The sequence below is a fragment of the Macaca nemestrina genome, chromosome 12 (genome assembly GCF_043159975.1).
Source record: "Macaca nemestrina isolate mMacNem1 chromosome 12, mMacNem.hap1, whole genome shotgun sequence".
In the NCBI taxonomy this organism is placed as follows: Eukaryota; Metazoa; Chordata; class Mammalia; order Primates; family Cercopithecidae; genus Macaca; species Macaca nemestrina.
The window spans coordinates 19,063,062-19,085,861 of NC_092136.1; the positions used below are offsets into that span (position 1 = coordinate 19,063,062).

General features: G+C 44.3%; 1 protein-coding gene and 1 long non-coding RNA gene across 8 annotated transcripts in view; one reads left to right on the forward strand and one right to left on the reverse strand.

Moving 5' to 3' along the window:
- Positions 1-3,989: 3,989 nt before the first annotated feature.
- LOC139357458 (uncharacterized) lies at positions 3,990-7,161 on the reverse strand. The gene is made up of 3 exons (XR_011610604.1): positions 7,078-7,161; positions 4,379-4,598; positions 3,990-4,039 (listed from the first exon to the last, which is right to left on the reverse strand). It is a non-coding gene; the product is annotated as an uncharacterized lncRNA (long non-coding RNA).
- Positions 7,162-7,207: 46 nt separating this feature from the next.
- The window catches only part of LOC105471664 (autophagy and beclin 1 regulator 1), a 201,137-nt gene continuing 185,544 nt past the window's right edge, over positions 7,208-22,800 (forward strand). For 2 of the 7 annotated variants that reach the window (XM_011724286.2, XM_071074730.1), the window contains exon 1: positions 7,210-7,494. The gene's annotated coding sequence lies outside the window, so the exon portion shown is untranslated. Of the gene's footprint in view, positions 7,495-22,800 lie in introns of all 7 variants that reach the window. The other 5 variants (XM_011724288.2, XM_011724287.2, XM_011724289.2 and 2 more) reach the window with 5 other exon arrangements.

A 22,800-nucleotide genomic window follows, 5' to 3' on the forward strand; every position in this document is an offset into this window, starting at 1 on the left:
GTCCATTTGGCAGTAGGTTGTGCTTAAAATGTACAGGGATGTCATTGAGGTGGGAATGGACAATGAAGAGTTGGCTAGAAACATTAACTCTATTCATTGTGCAACAGAGGTGCCTGGTTACATTTTTTTTTTCTTTGTAAAGTTCAACTTGTGACACAAGCTTGCTTTGTTTCCCTCATAAGGCAATGTTTTAATTCTCAAGGTCTTTCCTTTTTAAGTCTTCTAAGATGGGTATTTTCCCCATAAAGTTTTGGTTGTGTTTGGTATATCCCATCAGGAAAGGGTTACTGCCAAACATGTATCATAAGTGGCAAGGTGAAGTGTGATCATGGAAAATGCCTTGCATTTTAGCCTTACATAACTACATTTAAGGAAAATTGGAGTTTTTCACAACTCACTAGATGGTGACATAAAAGACTGAGTGGGATGGACAGTCTTGGAGAGATTTCAAAAGCAATTTCAAATCTGTTTACTTGCACACCAAAGATAATCTAAGTGCTGAGCTGACTGAACATTGGCTGACAGTGTTTTTTCCTGGGAGCATTTTATTTTCTAATAATCCCACAGGGAAACTCTTCAGATCTACACGTTTAACCTCCTTTCAACCTGTAGTTTTGCAGGTCAGGATTTCTTTTTTTTTTTTTTGGTCATTAGTTAGTTATTTCCCCAAAATGATGTAGGGGAAGGATCATGGTCTGTACTTCCAGATTGCCAAGGGTATCTTCACAGGGGCTTTTTATAAGTGTCTGAGAAAGCTTCTGCCTTTGTGGTCCTTAGTGTGGATTTATAGCTTTTTTCTGGCATGGTTTTGGGAAAGAATCAAGGATTTTCTCCGTCTTATGTAAGCCTTATTTTCCCATAGATAACTCCATCTGGCCAGCATAGTAGTTTTCCAGATTTACCCTTAGATGTTTCAAGGCAGTAAGGTCTCAGGATATATCAAGGGAAAACAATATTGGGTGACCACCAATTTACCAATTCCAAATTATACAAAAGAGGGACCATAAACATATTCTTGGTTTAAGTTAACTGAATAGGGATGAAGGTGTTTTCCTGATCCTAGGACTGTAAAGGATCTAGGCCAAGTGAATCTAACTTAGGGATAAAAAACAAGACACAATTGTAATGGAGTCATATAGTGACGACATAGAAGAGGTGGGTAACGGTGAAAGAGGCTAGACAGATCATAGATATAATAAGATTTTATCTCTATCTGAAACAAACTGAAAATAGCCGCCAAACTGAGCTTCGTAGTTACTTTCCCTGGCAGTGGAGGGGAAGTTAGAAGGACAAGAAAATAAGAAATGAAAGGGTTTTTGTGCATACACATGTCCTCAGGGCCCATTTTGCTCTCTAGATCCTGCCAAGATTTTCCAAAATTGTTGTGGGTATGAGAAATCACAGATTCAGGATGAAGACTTTGTTGATTATGTAGAAAGGAAGGAAAAATACTAGCTGAAGGCTGGGGACATGCTAGTTTCCTAACACATAAAATTCATAGACTTTTTTTTATCACACAGAAATCCTTGTTCTAAAAAAAATTTTTTTTTTTTTTTTTTTTTTTGAGACAGGGTCTTGCTCTGTCGCCAAGGCTAGAGCAGTACAGTGGAGTAATCTCTGCTCACTGCAACCTCCACCTTCCAGGCTCAAGTGATCCTCCCATGTCAGTCTTCTGAGTAGCTGGGACTACAGGCACACACCACCATACCCAGCTAATTCTTGTATTTTTTGTGTAGCAATAGGGTTTTGTTACATTGGTCTCAAACTCCTGGATTCAACTGATCTGCCTGCCTTGGCCTCCGAAAAGTGCTGGGATTGTATGCGTGAGCCCCTGTGCCTGGCCCTGAATTTTTTTTTCTTTTTCTTTTTCTTTGAGACGGAGTCTCACTCTGTCGCCCAGGCTGGAGTGCAGTGGCACGATCTCGGCTCAGTGCAACCTCCACCTCCCTGGTTCAAGCCATTCTCCTGCCTCAGCGTCCTGGGTAGCTGGGATTACAGGCATGTGCCACCATGTCCAGCTAATTTTTGTATTTTTAGTAGAGACAGAGTTTCACCATGTTGGCCAGGATGGTCTTGATCTCCTAACCTTGTAATCTGCCCACCCCAGCCTCTCAAAGTGCTGGGATTACAGGTGTGAGCCACCACGCCTGGCCTTGAATTTTTTTTTGTTTTTTTGAGACGGAGTCTCGCTCTGTCGCCCAGGCTGGAGTGCAGTGGCCGGATCTCAGCTCACTGCAAGCTCCGCCACCCGGGTTCACACCATTCTCCTGCCTCAGCCTCCCGAGTAGCTGGGACTACAGGCACCCGCCACCTCGCCCGGCTAGTTTTTTGTATTTTTTTAGTAGAAATGGGGTTTCACCGTGTTAGCCAGGATGGTCTCGATCTCCTGACCTCGTGATCCGCCCGTCTTGGCCTCCCAAAGTGCTGGGATTACAGGCTTGAGCCACCGCGCCCGGCCCTGAATTTTTTTTTAATTAACTTTTGTAGAGACAGGATCTCAGTCTGTCACCCAGGCTGGAGTGCAGTGGTGTGATTGTAGCTTATTGGAGCCTTGAACTCTTGGTCTCAAGTGATCCTCCCACCTCAGCCTTCCAAGTAGCTAGGACTAGAAGTGTGCACTACCATGCCTGGCTAATTTTTTTTTTTGGGGTACAGACAGGGTCTGACTATGTTGCTCAGGCTGCTCTTAAATTCCTGGCCTCAAGCAATCCTCCTGCCTTGGCCTCTTGAAATGCTCTGAGATTATAGGGATCATAGGCATAAAGTATAGTGCCCAGCCTAAACTTTTTTTTGTAAACATGACTACAGACTGGGCACGGTGACTCACGCCTGTAATCCCAGCACTTTGGGAGGCCGAGGCGGGCGGATCACAAGGTCAGGAGATCAAGACCGTCCTGGCCAATATGGTGAAACCTGTCTCTACTAAAAATACAAAAATTAGCTGGGCGTGGTGGCGGGCACCTGTCATCCCAGTACTAGGGAGGCTGAGGCAGGAGAATCGCTTAAACCTGGTAGGAAGAGATTGCAGTGAGCTGAGATCGTGCCATTGCAACTCCAGCAACAAGAGCAAAACTCCAAAAAAAAAAAAAAAATGACTACAACTGAAGGCCTCTTGTGATTGTAAAGTAGAAGAAATAAGATCTCTGGATACTGAACAGGAGAAAGGAGATTAGACTTTGAAATCATAAATTAGCAAATTTCAAAAAGGGGCCTCCCTGTTTGCCCGGCAAAATGTTAAGGATCTGTTATTCTGTTGACGTGTTAACTTTCTCTAATCTTTATGCTGTCTTTTATAGATGGGCTGACTTATTTGTCATTCTAGAGCCTTAAAATATTCATACATTTTGATCTATTGATAAATTTCATCACTGGAGATTTATCTTATAGAAATAATTCCAAAGAAGGGAGAGCCTTCTATCATTCTACAGCTAGCAGTTCCCTGCTGTTCTGGGGTCTCTCTCCTTCCCTACGCTGCTCCTACATAACTATACTACTTCTATCTTTACCATTCCATCATCAAAGGTATACATTACCCCACAGCACAAAAAGAACAGGCTAGAAAAGAACAGAACAGAATTGCAATGGCAGAATTGACAACTGACTTAGCATTTCGGCTGTTCAAGGCCTGACTGGTCTTCCTGCACTTCCTAATAAGATGACTCAAAGTACTATTACAGAACTATCTCACACTAGGTTCAAGCCTGATATCTACCACCAAGTGTGTGGTAGAGGCATGTTTCTCAGAACCCAGAGCCAAGATAAGGAACAGTCTCCAATTCCTTCTTTTCTCCCCTCCCTCCTTCACCCTTCATTCCAGGCAAGTCTCCTAGGCAAATGTGCCCCATCCTCATCCTTTTTTTTATTTTATTTTTTATTTTTTATTTTTTTTTGAGGCAGGGTTTCACTGTCTGTGTTGCCCAGACTGGAGTACAGTGGTGTGATCATGACACACTGCAGACTCGACCTCCTGGGCTCAAGTGATCCTCCTGCCCCAGCCTCCTGAGCATCTGGGACTGCCAGTGTATGCCACCACTCCCTGCTAATTTAAAAAAAAAAAAATTGTTTTTTAGAGACACAGTCTCACTATGTTGCCCAGGCTGATCTCAAACTCCTAGACTTAACCTATCCTCCCACCTTGGACTTCCAAAGTGCTGAGAGTACAGATGTGAGCTGCCACACCTGGCCTCTTGTTGGTTTAGTCTTTCCAAAGTTTTTTCCATGTGATTGACAGGGGCAAGGTCCATGCTTAAAAGTGAACTGTCCCAGATTGCCCATGGCTGTCACAGTTTTAACACTCAAAGTCCCAAGTTCTGGGAAACCCCTCAGTCCTGGGCAAAGCTAAGACTGGTTATCCTACTTCAGGGAAGCACCGTCCTACCTCCGGGGAGTGGATCCATGAGGAGAGTCCTGCCAGAATTCAGTGATCAACAGTCAACACCATAAGTTCTTGAGTCTTAACACCAATACGAGGAACATCAGGGGTACAGCCCAGGATGATCTTCACTTCTGCTGGCCTTGTTTCATTTTTAGTTTTTCCTCTAGTGTGAGGAGATTCCCACAAGGTTGATGGTTTCAACTCCTGATCCCTTGTGATCCATCTTCAATCCAAATAAATATTTCCATAGGAACATGCAGTAGTTTGCTGTCAAACTGAAGCTTAAATCCATATATATATATATACACACACACACACACATATTTAAAAAGAACAGTTCTCTGAAGGAAATTTATCTGTAGAGGTGCAACTCTGCCCATAGAATAAGCCACGCTTTCCATGGTCTCACAAAGCAGTCTAGACTCAGCTTTGCAAATATCGCCATTTTCAGATGATTTTAGATAAATCTTTGCTGAACTTTCAGGTGTTTTACTCAAAAGTCTCCAGCTTTTGAAAAACGGAAAATGTCTTAGAGCAGTGAAATTAGTTTCTTTAGGTTTTTTCACTGCAATCAAGGTTTCGAAACAATGTAGTTGGCTGGGCAGGATGGCTCAAGCCTGTAATCCCAGCACTTTGGGAGATCGAGGCGGGCGGATAACGAGGTCAGGAGATCTAAACCATCCTGGCTAACACGGTGAAACTAGTCTCTATTAAAAATGCAAAAAAATTAGCCGGGCGTGGTGGCGGTTGCCTGTAGTCCCAGCTACTCGGGAGGCTGAGGCAGGAGAACGGCGTGAACCCGGGAGGCGGAGCTTGCAGTGAGCTGAGATCCGGCCACTGCACTCCAGCCTGGGCGACAGAGCGAGACTCTGTCTCAAAAAAAACAAAAACAAAAACAAAAACAAAAAACAAACAGAAATTTAGTTATCTGAGTCAAATTTGAATGAGGGCTATAGCTATGCCCCACAAGCCTCTCCAAGAAGGAAGCTTCCTTTTTTTTAAAAAAAAAATTTTATTTGAGACGGAGTCTCGCTCTGTCGCCAGACTGGAGTTCAGTGGCGCGATCTTGGCTCACTGCAGCCTCCGCCTGCCGGATTCGGGCAGTTCTGCCGCCTCAGCCTCCCAAGTAGCTGGGACGACGTGCGCCCACCACCACGCCCGGCTAATTTTTTGTATTTTTAGTAGAGACGGGGTTTCACTGTGTTAGCCAGGATGGTCTCAATCTCCTGACCTAATGATCTGCCCACCTCGGCCTCCCAAAGTGCTGGGATTAAAGGCATGAGCCACTGCGCCCGGCCTGGCCAGTATTTTCAAAGACTTAGAGGAGATTTTTGTAAAGTGGCAACACATTATTTTAAAAAGGCTCATACTGTAAGGATGTGCTCTTTGATTTTAAAGTCTTTAAAGGCTGGAACTTTTTTTTTTTTTTTAGACGGAGTCTTGCTCTGTCACCCAGGCTGGAGTGCAGTGGCACGATCTCTGCTGACTGCAACATCCACCTCCCGGGTTCAAGCGATTCTGCTGCCCCAGCCTCCCGAATAGCTGGGATTACAGGCGCCCACCACCACGCCCGGCTAATTTTTGTATTTTTAGTAGACACGGGGTTTCAGCATCTTGACCAGGCTGGTCTCAAACTCCTGACCTCGTGATCAACCTGCCTCGGCCTCCCAAAGTGCTGGGATTACAGGCGTGAGTCACTGTGTCCGGCCTTTAAAAATTTTTTTTAGGCAGGGTCTTGTTCCATAGATCAGGCAATGGTATGATCATGGTTCATTGCAGCCTCCACCTCCCGGGCTCAGGATATCCTTTCATCTTAGCTTCCTGAGCAGCTGGGCCTACAGGCAGGAGCCACCAGGCCCGGCTAACTTTTTGTATTTTTTTTTTTTTCGTAGAGGCTGGAGTCTCACCATGTTGCCCAGGCTGGTCTTGAACTCCTGGGCTCAAAGCAATCCACCAGCCTGGTCTCCTAAAGTGCTCGAATTATGGACGAGAGCCGCTGCGTCCGACCAAACTGGGACTATCTTGTTTCCTTTTTACACCCTTCCTAAGTAGTGGGGAAGGGTGTAAACCTCCCTAGGAGGATGTAAGGTAGACTATGATTGCTCACACTTGGTAACCATACTTGCAGTGATCTTTGTGATTTATTGAATCATACCTAGGATGTACATATTAATTTATATTTGTGCTGAGCATATTCATTTATCAACTAAGAGACTACAGGAAAAAGCCATTGTTGTAATGATGAAAATGTCAACACTTTATCAGGTTCTGAACCCAAAGAGACTTTTGCTTATTATGTAAGAAGCACACCTGTGGCTCTAGGCCTTTGGAAGAAAATAAAAGAGAAAAGCAATCCGTGTACTTTTCCCCCCCACCCCCGCCTTATGGTCAGGCTACAAAATTCTGGGTTTTCCCAGCTTCTTTTGGTCATGCTTTGTGGGGGCTACACTGGAGCTTTTACGTAGACTGTTCATTTTGTTCCTCAGCCTGAATTCTCTCTCGTTTTCTTTCTCTACGATTTTTAATTCCCCTCACTGTTCTGTTAGGAAACCAAAGGTCAAATGAGGTTAAGTAATTTGCTCAATTGGGATAAAGAGTGTTGGGAGTCCATAAAACAGTCGCGGGGCTATAGACAACAAGTGTTATTGCGCTATGATTTGATCTTCAACACATTCACGAGAAACTACAGTTCTCTAAACAACCTTAACTGCCGGCGACCCACAGAAAATGGCAGAAGCGCAGGCTCTTTTTTACCCTGTGGCTTATGATCTGGGTTTGTTTATTTATGCCTCGGACAGGAGCCGGACCTTGAGTAGGAGTTGAGCTGCTTTTCGGCGCTCGGCTGCGGTTCCTTGAACGATTGCTTGGGCGTTCCTCCTTTGATGTCTGGGGCGTTCTTGTATTCGGTGATCTTTTGCGCCGTCTTCTTGCTTGATGTCTCCTGAGCGGCGGCGGCGCCGGGTTGAGGACTGAGTTATCCGCGAGGCCCCGCGCTCAAGCCGCCTTCTCCTGCCGGTCGGTAGAACGGACCCTTTGCTTTATTCGTGCCTCCTCCTTCTTTTTCCCTGTGGCTCAGCTTGTCCGCTGGACTGCAAACCGAGCTCCCGTCTGTCTTGCAGGTAGGCCCAGGAGGAGCCTGGGAGGCCCAGCCCGGCATCCTTCCGCCGCGGGGTTGAGAAGACCTTGGCGCCGGCGGGTGGGCAGGCGGGCCGGCCGCCGTGACACTGCCAGAGGAGGGGCTACCGGACTGCGTTGAGGGGCGCGGCCGGAGGGGCAGCCCGGAACCGAGGGAGAAGCCGGAAGGAGGGAGAGATGCTGGGGCTTCCCGGTGTGGTTCTTTTGGGAGGAGATGTTGGGTCTAGGGCACCCCCAGTGTGTGGGGAAAATGGCTTTCCAGGAACCGACAGAGCTTTGCGCACTTTGACCTTCCTTCCTTTATCCTTTCCCCCCACCCCGAAGTCTCCGGGTGTCATGCCTCAGTTGAACTGGGGACCCCTACTGAGTCCAGCGTTTGAAGGGACCTTTGAGTAGGTGGAGGCGTATGGAACAAGGTCCTCTGGCTCCTCGGAGCGAAGTGTCATGTTCTCGCCTTTTTTGGGTGGGGAAACTGAGGCTGATGTCTGGGACGTGACTTCCCCCCATATCCCCAACAGATCATTAAATGCACTGTAAGTCACTTTTTGTCATTTACCAGTTCCCTTTCCCCCAGTTACCAGTCAAGTTATGAAAACAGTGAGTTGTTGTTTGATCGCCTGTGATCCCTCTTTTCCTAGGAATATAGACTGTTAGGAATACAAATCCTGTCACTAGAGGCTTCAGAAGTAAAGGAACCATGTGGTTTCTTGGCTGTTTAGCTTTTCAAAGTCTGTATCATTTTAGCTAGTGTAGCAATGACAGTTTCTTTTTGTTTCTTGATAACCTTGTTGCCTACTTTGTTTCCTGATAACCTTGTTGTCTACATTGTTTCCTGGTTGGTTTATCCTCCTCCTCCCCAGCCTCTTTGGAAATCTGAACAACTATGGTGTTTGTGGTTAGTCTAGTAGAGGATGGTCAAGACTTTGAAGGCAAACGCTTGTCCTGTATGAGGGTCTGCTTTCTGGGGAGTATCCAAAGGAAACCCAAGGAGTCTCTCTCTCTCTCTCTTTTTTTTTTTTAAGACAGTCTCGCTCTGTCGCCCAAACTGGAGTGCAGTGGCGCAATCTTGGCTTACTGCAACCTCTGCCTCCCGGGTTCAAGCGATTCCCCTGCCTCTGTCTCCTGACTAGCTGGAACTACAGGCGCGCGCCACCACACTCGGCTAATTTTTGTATTTGTAGTAAAGTGGGGTTTCATCACGTTGGCCAGGCTGGTCTTGAACTCCTGGGCTCAAGTGATTCGCTCACCTTGGCCTCTCAAAGTGCTGGAATTACAGGCATGAGCCACCGCGCCCGCCCAGTTTTGTTATATTTGATTACTAGTTTGGTCACTGCACATACAAAAGCTAAAAAAGGCTGTATGTAGAAATCATTCAAATATTGAGATATTTAAATGAAACTCCTTTGTGGTTCTCTTTTCCTTCCCAACTTGGAAAGGTTGGGGACTAAGTCTCTCATTTTCATCGGATTCAGTGTCATGATCCTAATTTGTGTCACTTCTTTGTTGGGGAAAAAAAAATATCAGCCTGCCGGGTGCAGTGGCTCACACCTGTAATCCCAGCATTTTGGGAGGGCAAGGCGGGTGGATCACCTGAGGTTGGGAGTTCGAGACCAGCCTGACCAATGTGGAGAAACCTAAAAATACAAAATTAGCCGGGCGTGGTGGTGCATGCCTGTAATCCCAGCTACTCGGGAGGGTAAGGCAGGAGAATCACTTGAATCCAGGAGGCAGAAGTTGCCATGAGCGAGATCACATCATTGCACTCCAGCCTGGGCAACAAGAGCCAAACTCTGTATCAAAAAAAAAAAAAAAAAAAAAAAAAAAAAAAATCAGTCTTGAGGTCATTCTGGGTTGGATAAGTTTCCAAAGTATGTAGAATCAGTAGGAGGGTGTTTTTTGTTTGTTTGTTTGTTTGTTTGTTTTGAGACAGAGTCTTGCTTTGCCCCCCGGGCTGGAGTGCAGTGGCGCTATCTCAGCTCACTACGACCTCCTCCGCCTCCCAGGTTCAAGCAGTTCTCTGCCTCAGCATCCCGAGTAGCTAGGATTACAGGCACCACCACCACACCTGGCTAATTTTTTGTATTTTTAGTAGAGATGGGGTTTCACCATCTTGGCCAGGCTGGTCTTGAACCCCTGACCTCGTGATCCACCTGCTTTGGCCTCCCAAAGTGCTGGGATTACAGGCATGAGCCACCGCGCCCAGCCAAGAGAGTGGTTTTAAGGGTATAGAGATTCATTTCCTAGTCCTTGAGTGGAGACTGTACAAGGCTACATTCTCCCACTATTTTAGTATTCTTATATAAGTTTTGGAAAGATTACTGTTCCTTTAATTTTTTGTGTGAGGTCAGCAAGATTTAAATGAATGGCCCTTAATCATGAGCAATTTCCTAGTTACACGACCTCAGTGCTCCCAGAAAGGGATTAATGAAGAGCCACCAGACTATCTTTATGGAGAATCTAGATTGGGGATAAGCTAAGAATGTGCATTTTTGAAAAAGTTTTTATGGTAGAAGAGAATGTATATCAGATAAAAGAATGTAGAGAAGAAAGCAACATTGTCCACTGGGAATTGATAAGTTCTGTGTAGAATTTAGAGTTATAAAGAATATCTCATTGACTCCTAATGAATGCTAAATAACAAATGGAAATTGCTGTGAGTGTCTTGAAGCAATCTTAGGAATATTTTATTATGTTTCTGCAGGAAATAATTGGCAGAGGCTTAAGGTGAATTGAGGCCAAGAAATTTGGTGGTGTTGATGGGAGGTTACAGGGATAGAGCTTATCAACTTAATCAACTTATCCCATGCTTTGTGATAGAAGTTCACTCAGCTTTTTTTCTTTTTCTTTTTTCTTTTTTCTTTTCTTTTTTTTTTTGAGATGGAGTCTTGCTCTGTCGCCCAGGTTGGAGTGCAGTGGAACTCACTGCAACCTCCACTTCCCGGATTCAAGCAATTCTCCTGCCTCAGCCTCCCGTGTAGCTGGGATTACAGGCGCAGGCCACGATGCCCGGCTAATTTTTTGTGTTTTCACTCAGCTTTTAACTTACTTGGTTAAATCTTGCATTGTTCTGTCAATGTTAGATTGGGTTCTCTTTTGACATTTCCTTTAAAAACTGAACAGGTTCAGAATGTAAATGAATTCTGTCTTTTAGTAAGAAAGTTCTTGGAGATGATTGAAGATTTGAACTTCTAGAACTTGACCTGGAACAGAGTTATGTACATTGCTTGAAAAATATTAGTTATGTATGTCGTTAAAAAACAATTATTTTTATTAATAAAGTAGTAATTTACTTTTTTTTTTTTTTTTTGAGACGGAGTGTCACTCTGTCGCCCGGGCTGGAGTGCAGTGGCCGGATCTCAGCTCACTGCAAGCTCCGCCTCCCGGGTTTACGCCATTCTCCTGCCTCAGCCTCCCAAGTAACTGGGACTACAGGCGCCCGCCACCTCGCCCGGCTAGTGTTTTGTATTTTTTAGTAGAGACGGGGTTTCACCGGGTTAGCCAGGATGGTCTCGATCTCCTGACCTCGTGATCCGCCCGTCTCGGCCTCCCAAAGTGCTGGGATTACAGGCTTGAGCCACCGCGCCCGGCCTTTTTTTTTTTTTTTTTTTTTTTGAGAGATGAGGTCTCCCTATGTTGCTCAGGCTGGCCTCAAACTCCTGGGCTCAAGTAGCCCTCCCCAATAGCTGGAACTACAGGTGCATGCACTTGGCTTACATTTTTTTAAATTTATTTTTTTGAGACGGAGTCTTGCTCTGTCACCAGGCTGGAGGCAGTGGCGCAATCTCGGCTCACTGCAACCTCTGCCTCCTGGGTTCAAGAGATTCCTGTGCCTCAGCCTCCCGAGTAGCTGGGACTACAGGTGTGCACCACCATGCCCAGCTAATTTTTTGTATTTTAGTAGAAATGGGGTTTCACCATGTTGGCCAGGATGGTCTCGATCTCCTGACCTTGTGTTCCGCCCATCTTGGCCTCCGAAACTGCTCAGATTAGAGGCATGAGCCACCGTGCCTGGCCATATATTTTTATACTGTATAATTTTCACAATATTTTCAATATGTGTTAGGATACTTATAAAACTTTTGTTTTGATCATGTAACTTTAGGGTGCTTGTTAATATCGAATCCAAACATTATGGTCCTCAAGCATATTGGTGAATGTTGTCTGTTTAAGTTGACAGTTTCTCTCACTCTTCCAATTTATCTCACTCTTAAAGGAATAAGAGAAAATGTTTCGTTAGCACAGTAAGGTGTCTTTTTCCAAGGTATGCCTCAGCCTTGATAGAGTTATTTTGGAGTGGAATCCACATTTTTTTGCCCAGTGGTTTGGTTTATCTCCAAAAAACTTAAGTTCCTTTAATCACAGTCATTCTTGTTTCATTCTCCAATTGTTCCTCATAAACTCAGAGAGAGCTTTCAGTGTCTTAATTTCTGTTTGTACAGAAGTGTTCTGGTACAGCCTGTCCTGTGGTTTGGGGTCATTTATATTTTATCTTTTCTAGCTCCCCCAGGTTAATATGATCAATTTTTTTTTTGTTTTTGCACAGCTAAAATTAGTTACTGATGGATAAAAATTTTGTGATTATTTATTGTCGGAATGTATTTATGTGTCCAGTACTATGTGGCAGCCTGCCAATGTAATGTAAGGAGAAAATAGATTAAGTAATTAGGAGATCTGGGTTTAAGCCCTAGGTTTACTACTGAGAAGTCTTTTTTTTTTTTTTTTTTTTTTTGAGACGGAGTCTTGCTCTGCTGCCCAGGCTGGAGTGCAGTGGCCGGATCTCAGCTCACTGCAAGCTCCGCCTCCCGGGTTCACGCCATTCTCCTGCCTCAGCCTCCCGAGTAGCTGGGACTACAGGCGCCCGCCAACTCGCCCGGCTAGTTTTTTGTATATTTTAGTAGAGACGGGGTTTCACCGTGTTAGCCAGGATGGTCTCGATCTCCTGACCTCGTGATCCGCCCGTCTCGGCCTCCCAAAGTGCTGGGATTACAGGCTTGAGCCACCGCGCCCGGCCGAGAAGTCTTGTATAAATTATTTAAGGAGGCTGTAGGGAAGGTTAGTGTCCTTTATTGAGCATTTACTGTGTCATGTTCTTTACATGTGTTATTTCATTTAATACTTGTAAGAGTCCTTTATAGTAGATGTTAATTTCCTTATAGAGATACTGTTTTTTCCATTTTTTTTTGCTGAAGCTCAGTGACAATAAATAATTTAACCAAGATCACACAGTAGGTATAGTAGAGCTGAGATTCAAATCAAAGGCTTTGAATGCTTTTCTGAGTCTGTATTTAAAGAATGGAAAAGTAAAACATCCATCATAATCCTTTTTTTTTTTTTTTTGAGATGGAGTTTCACTCTTGTTGCCCAGTCTGGTGTGCAATGGTGCAATCTCGGCTCACTGCATCCTCTGTCTCCTGGGTTCAAGCGATTCTCCTGCCTCAGCCTCCCTAGTAGCTCGGACTACAGGCATGTGCCCGGCTAATTTTTGTATTTGTTTTTTTTTAGTAGAGATGGGTTTTCACCACGTTAATCAGGCTGGTTTCAAACTCCTGACCTCAGGTGATCCACCTGCCTTGGCCTCCCTAAGTGCTGGGAATACAGGTGTGAGCCACCGTGCCGGCCCATCATGATACTTACGTTGATTACATTGAGGAAAAGTATGTGAAAATGCTTTAAAAGGATAAAGTACTCTTCAAGTGTTAACTTCTATGCTGTTTTACAACAACAATGAACAGATGTTATTTAAGTTCTTGGGCAACTTGCTACTTTTTTTTTTTTTTTTTTTGAGATGGAGTCTCGCTCTGTCACCCAGCCTCCTGGAGTGCAGCAGCGCTATCTTGGCTCGTTGCAACCTCAGCCTCCCAGGTTCAAGTGATTCTCCCTCCTCAGCTTCCCGAGTAGCTGGGATTGCAGACACGTGCCACCACGCCCAGCTAATTTTGCATTTTTAGTAGAGACCTGGTTTCACCATGTTGGCCAGGCTGGTCTTGAACCCCTGACCTCAAGTGATCCACCCAACTTGGCCTCTCAATGTGCTATGATTACATGCATGAGCCACAGCACCCGGCCTCCTTCCTTTTCTTTTCTAACTTATTTTCTGTCTCTTCCTCTGTTCTTAGGGTTAATAATCTTCACTTCTCTACCCAAATTTTTTTTCTTTCTTCATTGTGTGTTGTTTTGGTACTGTGTTTATTTCTTTTTTTAATTTTATTTTATTTATTTTTTTTTTTGAGACGGAGTCTCGGTGTGTCATCCAGGCTGGGTACTGTTTATTTCTGAGGTCAGAAATATTCCCATCAGACCTTGTGGAGCTATTTCTTGATTGTGACTGTGTGTATCAACCCTTACTTTTGCAGACATTTGTTCATCTAGCAAATATTTATTGAAGACTCATTAGATGTTGGGATACAATGGTGGACATAGGTGTTCTTATCCTTATGGAGTTTATTCCAGTGGAAAACATAGGTATTTGGTAAATGTTGAAATTTAGACTGAAACAAGTATTCTGAAGGAAATAAACAAGGGCTGACGGGGGAAGAAGAAGTGAGGTGGGCCCTGGGTATTTACAGGGATTGGAGCCTTCAGTCATAGCATCCTTAATCCCCTTGAAAAGTTGGAATCGTAAATCATGATTGTGTAAATTTAAGTTTCCCTGCTGCCATTTAAGCCGTCACTTAAGATTGCTACATGTAATATTTGTCTGGTATTTAATGTATGATAACATTGGGTTTTACATAGTCAAGGATAACTATGACTTAAATATCTAGCATGCTTGACTAATGAGTTTAATTTTTTACTTTTTTTTTTGTGGCAGGGTCTCACTCTGTGGCCCAGGCTGGAGTGCAGTGGTGTAATCTTGGTTCACTGCAGCCTCCACCTCCCGGGTTCAAGTGATTCTCGTGCCTCAGCCTCCCGAGTAACTGGGACTACAGGTGTGTTCCACGGTGTCCGGCTAATTTTTGTATTTTGAGTCGAGATGGGGTTTCACCATGTTAGCCAGGCTGGTCTCGAACTCATGTCTTCAGGTGATCTGCCCGCCTCAGCCTCCCAACATGTTGGGATTACAGGCGTGAGCCACTGTGCCTGGCCTGAAGTTGTGTTTCTGTAAAATGAGCTGAAACAAATTTCACACTTCATGATTTCATCACTTATTTCTGCTCTCCAGAATAGATCATAGGCATATATACCTATAGTGTAATGAAGCATCTGAAATTTTGCTGAGTTGGAGAGGATTAATAAGCACATTTGACTTGCAGAGAAAATTGGAATATTTTATTCTAGGTGACCACTGAAAACAGGACAGAAAAATTTCTCTCCCCAGACTTTTGAATAGCAGCATAGTTGCACTGACTCCTGGAGTCAAGCAGCCTGGTTCAAATTTCAGCACCCCTACTTACTAGCTGTACAACTTGGGGAAGTTACTTAGTCTCTGTGTGTCTCTCCTCAACTGTAAAATGTTGTTACAGTTGTTGTAAGAACTAAATTAGTTAATATGTATAAAGCATTTAGAACAGTGCTAGGTGCTGTATATGCCAGTTGTTAGTAACAATGTTATTATTATAACAAAATAAAGTTTTCCAAAAGAACACATGATAGTGATTCTTAGATTGAAGTTTAGATGCTTTGGTAAAACTTTAATAGGGAAGAGGAAGTTAAAACAGCATATTTGTCCCTCTTTCCCCTCAGTACCCTTCAAATTAAAGTAAAAGGATATAGGTTCAAATCCTAGCTAGGAAAACAAAGTAAAAAGTTGAATCTTTATTTTTAATTCAAAAATTATTTTATTATTTTTTTGAGACAATCTTGCTCTGGTGCAGTGGCACAATCTTGGCTCACTGCAAACTCTGCTTCCTGGGTTCCAGTGATCCTTGTGCCTCAGCCTCCCGAGTAACTGGGATTACAGGTGTGTGCCACCACAGCTGACTAATTTTTGTATTTCTTTTAATGGGGACAGGGTTTTGCCATGTTGGCCAGGCTTGTCTTGAACTCTGGCCTCAAGTGATCTGCCCACCTCAACTTCCATAAGTACTGGAATTACAGGTGTGAGCCACTGCGTCCAGCTTTAAAAATCATTATTATTTTCGGCTGGGCACGGTGGCTCATGCACGGTGGCTCATGCCTGTAATCCCAGCACTTTGGGAGGCCGAGGTGAGTGGATCATCTGAGGTTGGGAGTTCAAGACCAGCCTGACCAACGTGGAGAAACCCCGTCTCTACTAAAAATACAAATTAGCTGGGTGTGGTGGTGCATATCTGTAATCCCAGCTACTTGGGAGGCTGAGGCATGAGAATCGCTTGAACCAGGGAGGTAGAGGTTGCAGTGAGCCGAGATCGTGCCATCACACTCCAGCCTGGGCAACAAGAGTGAAACTCCATCTCAAAAAAAAAAAAAAATTATTGTTATTTTCTAATTATAAAGGTCTTTATGCCTGGTATGGTGGACTATACCTGTAATCCCAGCAGTTTGGGAGGCTGGGATTTTATATGTGTGTGTGTGTGTGTGTGTGTGTGTGTGTGTGTGTGTGTGTATATATGTTTTTTTTTTTTTTTGAGATGAAGTCTTGATCTGTCGCCCAGGCTAGAGTGCAGTGGTGCGATCTTAGCTCATTGCAACCTCCACCTCCTGGGTTCAAGCGATTCTCCTGCCTCAGCCTCCCGAGTAGCTGGGACAACTGGTGCATGCCATCACACCTGGCTAATTTTTGTATTTTTAGTAGAGACAGGCTTTCACCGTGTTAGCCAGGATGGTGTCGATCTGCTGACCTTGTGATCCGCCCGCCTCAGCCTCCCAAAGTGCTAAGTGCTGGGATTACAGGTGCAAGCCATTGCGCCCGGCCTTTTTTTTTTTTTTTTTTGAGACGGAGTCTCGCTCTGTCACCCAGGCTGGAGTGCAGTGGCTCGATCTCGGCTCATTGCAAGCTCCACCTCCCGGATTCACGCCATTCTCCTGCCTCAGCCTCCTGAGCAGCTGGGACTACAGGCGTCCGCCACCAAGCCCGGCTAATTTTTTGTATTTTTAGTAGAGATGGGGTTTCTACTAAAAATGTTGGCCAGGATGGTCTCGATCTCCTGACCTCGTGATCCGCCCGCCTTGGCCTCTCAAAGTGCTGAGATTACAGGCATGAGCCACCGCGCCCGGCCTTTTTTTTTTTTTTTTTTTTTTTTTGAAAGAGTCTCGCTCTGTCACCCAGGCTGGAGTGCAGTGAGTGGTGTGATCTCAGTTCACTGCAACCTCTACCTCCTATGTTCAAGTGATTCTCCTGCCTCAGCCTCCTGAGTAGCTGGGTTTACAAGCGCCCATCACCTCATCCAGATAACCTTTTTTTTTTTTTTTGAGACGGAGTTTCGCTCTTGTTGCCCAGGCTGGAGTGCAATGGTGCAATCTCAGCTCACTGCAACCTCCACCTCCCAGGTTCAAGTGATTCTCCTGCCTCAGCCTCCCCAGTAGCTGGGATTAGAGGCATGCACCACCACGTCCAGCTAATTTTGTATTTTTAGTAGAGACAGGGTTTCTCCACGTTGGTCAGGCTGGTCTTGAACTCCCGACCTCAGATGATCCACTCACCTCGGCCTCTCATAGTGCTGGGATTACAGGCGTGAGCCACTGTGCCTGGGCCCATGTCCAGATAATTTTGTATTTTTAGTAGAGATGGGGTTTCACCATGTTGGCCATCCTGGTCTTGAACTCCTGACCTCAGGTTATGCACTCACCTTGGCCTCCTAAAGTGGTGGGATTACAGATGTGAGCCATTGCGCCTGGCAACAATTTTTTAAAATTAGCTGTAAATGGTGGTGCATGCCTGTAGTCCCAGCTACTTGGGAGGCTGAGGCAGGAGGATTGCCTGAGCCTGTTAGATCAAGCCTGCAGTGAACCAAGATCACACCACTATACTCCATCCTGGGCATCATCATGGCAAGACCCTGTCTCAAAAAATTTTTTTAAAAATTCTATCTAGTGATTATAGCAGAGTGTGTATTTTTCAGTCATTCATTTGATAAATGTTTGTTGCATGTGTACTCCTTCAGTAGGCGGTGAGGATACCATAATGCTGTGTATTATGTACTATGGATTTTTTTTTTTTAAAGTTATGACATATCCCTGTGAAGCCTTTTAGAACTATTTCTTGGTTGTGATTCTGTGTCTCAATTCTTACTTTTTCAGACTTTTGTTTGTCTATCAAATATTGGTTCTGATCAGAACCAGTCCTTATGAATGCTTTGTGCCAGGTACTGTAGTAAGCACTTTGCGTTGATTCTTTTCATTCTCACTAACAACCTTATGACATAAGTACTTTTATTCTTCTCATTTTATTGATGTAGCAGTTGTGGCACAGAGAAGTTAAGCAATTTGCCCAAGATATATAGCTAGCAAATGGCAGAACCAGGATTCGAGTCCAAACAACCTGGCTCCACATTCCCCTGCCCTTAACCTCTAAGTTATACTGATTCTCAACTACTAAACACTTTAAGCTAAACACTAGGTCAATATACTAAGAGTAGAGTGGAAAAATAGATGTCCATGCCTTTATGGAGATTATAGTCCAGAGGAAAGAGAGACAGTAAACAAATAATTACACCAATAAACATATAATTGCAATGTGTGGCAAACCTATGCCAGAAAAATAAAAAGAGATTATAGTAGGGGAACCTGAATTAAACTGGAGGTTTGAGAAGTATTTTTCTGAAGAAGTGATATTTAAGCAGAGACTAGAAGGATAGAAAGGGAAGGGACTAACATGTATGAAATTCCCAAGATAGGAAGGAACTTGACACATTTGAGAAACTGGAAGAAGATTGATATGGTTGGAATACAGTGAACAGTAGGGGATGGAGGAAAGAGGCATAGAATGAGGATAGAGACTTAGGCACAACTATGTCAAGGCTTTCGGATTTTTTTTTTTTTTTTTTTTTTTTTGAGACAGCGTCTCTGTTTCCCAGGCTAGCATGCAGTGGTGTGATCACAGCTTACTGTAGTCTTGACCTTCTAGGCTCAAGGATCCTCCCACCTCAGCTTCCCAAGTAGCTTGGACTAGAGGCACCCACTACCATGCCTAGGTAATTTTTGATTATTTGTACAGACAAAGCCTCACTATGTTGCCTAGGCTGATCTTAAACTCCTGGACTGAAGAGATCCTTTCCCATCTTGGCCTCCCATAGTGGTGAAATTACAGGCAGCAAGGCTTTTGGAATTTTTTTTTTTTGAGGTGGAGTCTTGCCCTGTCGCCCATGCTGGAGTGCGGTAATGTGGTCTCGGCTCAGTGCAGTTTGCGCCTCCTGGGTTCAAGTGGTTCTCCTGCGTCAGCCTCTCGAGTAGCTGGCACTACAGTCACGTGCCACCACACATGGGTAATTTTTAAAATTATTTGTTTATTTATTTATTTATTTTTTGAGACAGAATCTCTCACTGTCGCCCAGGCAGGAGTGCAGTGGCGCGATCTTGGCTTACTGCAAGCTCCGCCTCCTGGGCTCACGCCATTCTCCTGCCTCAGCCTCCCAAGCAGCTGGGACTATAGGCGTCTGCCACTACACCCAGCTAATTTTTTGTATTTTTAGTAGTGACGGGGTTTCACATGTTGGCCAGGATGGTCTCGATCTCCTGACTTCTTGATCAGGAGAGCCACCGCGCCTGGTCAAATTTTTTCATTTTTAGTAGAGACAGGGTTTCACCATGTTGTCCTGGCTGGTCTTGAACTTCTGACCTCAGGTGATATACCCGCTTTGGCCTCCCAAAGTCCTGGGATTACAGGCATGAGCTACCATACCTGGCCGGCTTTTGGATTTTTATCCTGAGTATAATTAGAAGATTTTGAAGGTTTTAAGCATGAGTGTCATGACCTTATATATTATTTTAAAACGTTACTCTGGGGCTGGGCACGGTGGTTTATGCCTGTAATCCCAGCACTTTGGGAAGCTGAGGCGGGGGGATTGCTTGAGCTCAGGAGTTTGAGGCCAGCATGGATGACGTGGTGAGATCCCATCTCTACAAAAAGTTCAAAAAAATTAACTGGGTGTGGTGGCTCACACCTGTGCTTCCAGCTACTTGGGAGGCTAAGGTGGGAGGATCACCTGGTCTGGGGAGGTTGAGGCTGCAGTGAGCTTAAAACCATGCTACTGCACTCCAGGCTGGGTGACAGAGCAAGGCTCTGTCTCCAAAACAACAATAACAACAGCAGTACCCCATTACTGTGGGTACATTGTGGGGAGTGATTTGGAAAGAGAAGAAATGGGGGAAGTGTGGTTAGGAAGTATTACAGAGGTCCAGGCAAAAGGCAATGATGGTTTGGATTAGACTGTAGGCAGTGGAGATAGAAGTAGAAAGATTCAGTAGATATTTTAGAATTAGGACAGGCAAGACTTAATGGATTGGATGTGTGGGAAGAGGAAGGTGTCAAGTATAATTCCAGATTTTTGGCCTGAGCATCTGGGTAGATGAAGGTGGTGTTTCTGAGATGGAAACATTGGAGGAGGAGTAGATTTGGATTAGAGTTGGGGAGTGGAATGAAGATCTCAGTTTTAGTCATGCTAAGTGTTAGATGCCTGTGAAAACATACAAGCGTAGATATCAAGTACGTAGTCTCTAGGCTGATTCACAAAAGTGGCGCTGGAGAGAAATCTGGATGGTATTAGTATATAGATGATATTTACAACAAAGGGAAGTGGATGAGATCTCCTAGAGAACAAGTATAGAGTAGGAGGAGAAGACCACGCTCCAAGGAATTCAAGAGAAAATCTAAGAGCTTGTTATTAGAGAAACCAACATAAGAGCATATTTCAGGAAGGGAGTAATCACTGTACATTGTTGGATTTAGCAACACAGAGATCATTGATGATTATAGCAAGAACAATATTGGAGGAAAGCAGGGCCAGAAGCTCAATTGAATTGGGTTTAAGGCGTGGGAAGGGACGAAGTGGAGATGGTCTGTGTATTTTGATTATTAACATGTGTAGGCTGGGTGTGGTGATTGATGCCTGTAATCCCAGCAATTCGGGAGGTCGAGGCAGGCGGATCACCTGGGGTCAGAAGTTCAAGACCAGCCTGGCCAACATGGTGAAACCATGTCTCTACTAAAAATACAAAAGTTAGCCAGGCGTGGAGGTACACACCTGTAATCCCAGCTCCTCAGGAGGCTGAGGCAGTATAATCACTTGAACTGAGGAGGTGGAGGTTGCGGTGAGCTGAGATCCCCTCACTGCACTGGCCTGGGCGATCCCAGAACAAGACTCCACCTCGAAACAAAACATGTCTGTTTCCTCATAAGAAGTATACTCTAAGACAGTAAGATCCATGAAGATAGGAGCTGTACCTTTCCATTTTTTGTATTCTTGGCTGCTTAGCTTGGTATCTTGCCCCAGAAGGTTATATTAAGAGAGAAAAGAGTGAGGGCATGAAGATATTTGCAAAATGGTGAGAGTAATGATTCTCATGGCCTTTTTATGTTGGCCTTAAGGGTTTATCCATTTTTTATGTTACTTACTTTATTTATTTATTTATTGAGATGGAGTTTTGCTCTTGTTGCCCAGGCTGGAGTGCAGTGTGGCGTGATCTCAGCTCACTGCAACCTCTGCCTCCCGGGTTCAAGCGATTCTCCTGCCTCAGCCTCCTGAGTAGCTGGGATTATAGGCATGCACCCCCACTCGCCGCTTATTTTTTATTTTTATTAGAGACAGGGTTTCTCCATGTTGGTCAGGCTGGTCTCGAACTCCTGACCTCAAGTGATCCTCCTGCCTCAGCCTCGCAAAGTGCTGGGATTGCAGGCGTGAGCCACCATGCCTGGCCCTTTTTATGTACTTTTAAACTTTGCTATGTTTAGCCTTTCTTTTTTCACTTCCCTACTGAATGGGTCTTAGTATTTTGGTATTATTGGCTTTTAAAGTTCATTCCTTTATTTACTTATTTTTTTGAATTGCTTTCCTGTGGTCATTGTTGCTGTAGCTAATTAGCTGAGGTGCTTGGTTAATCTCTTTATTCATTTACTTGTTTATTGGCTCTTATTTCCATATAGTGATTGTATAATTGTGACAAAGTTCTATACTTTTGTTTTCTATTAATAGTTTGTGATTTATATACTTTGCACAGAGTCTAATTAGCCATATTGATATGATAATAATAAACATTTTGGCTACAGTCCTACATATATATGTGTGTGTGTATATATATATATTTCTTTTTTTTTTTTTGTAAAACAGAGTCTTGCTCTGTTGCCCAGGCCGGAGTGCAGTGGTGCGATCTTGGCCTACTGCAACCTCTGCCTCCTGGGTTCAAGCAACTCTCTTGCCTCAGCCTCCCAACTATCTGGGATTACAGGCACATACCACCACACCTGGCTAATTTTTGTATTTTTAGTAGAGACAGGGTTTCGTCATGTTGGCCCGGCTGGTCTCGAATTCCTGAGCTCAGGTGATCCACCCACCTTGGCTTCCTAAGGTTCTAGGATTACAGACATGAGCCGCCACGTCCGTCCCTACCTGGAATTTTATATGGTAACTTTCCTGGGAAATGCTTATATGGACATTGTCCTTATTAATTCTTCTAGCATTCTTTTATTTATTTATTTGAGACACTCTTTCTTCCAGGCTAGATGGCAGTGGTGATCATAGTTCACTGTAACCTTGAACTCAAGCTTTCCTCCTCCTTCAACCTCCCAAGTAGTTGGATTACAGGTACAGACCACCACACTCAGCTTCTGGCATTTTTTGTTTTGTTTTGTTTTTGAGCCAGAGTTTCACTCTTGTTGCCCAGGCTGGAGTGCAATGGCACGATCTCGGCTCACCGCAACCTCCTTCTCCCGGGTTGAAGTGATTCTCCTGCCTCCGCCTCCTGAGTACCTGGGATTATAGGCATGCACCACGATGCTCGGCTAATTTTGTACTTTTGGTAGGACAGGGTTTCTCCATATTGGTCAGGCTGGTCTCGAACTCCCAACCTCAGGTGATCTGCCCGCCTCGGCCTCCCAAAGTGCTGGGATTATAGGCATGAGCCACCCTGCCTGGCTGCATTTTTTTTTTTTTTTTTTTTTAGAATAAGGACTTACTGAGCTGAAATTGACTTCACATAAAATTAGCCATCTTAAAATGAACAATTCAGTGGCATTTAAGTACATTCACAATGTTCTGCAACCTGTTTAGTTTCAAACATTACCATCTCTCCAAAGTAAAACCCCTTACCAGTTAAGCAGTTTATCCTCATTCTGCCCTTCCTCCAGCGCGATAACCACCAATCTGCATTCTGTCTCTGTGGATTGATCTATTCTGGATATTTCATATAAATGTCATACTACAATATGTGATCTTTTG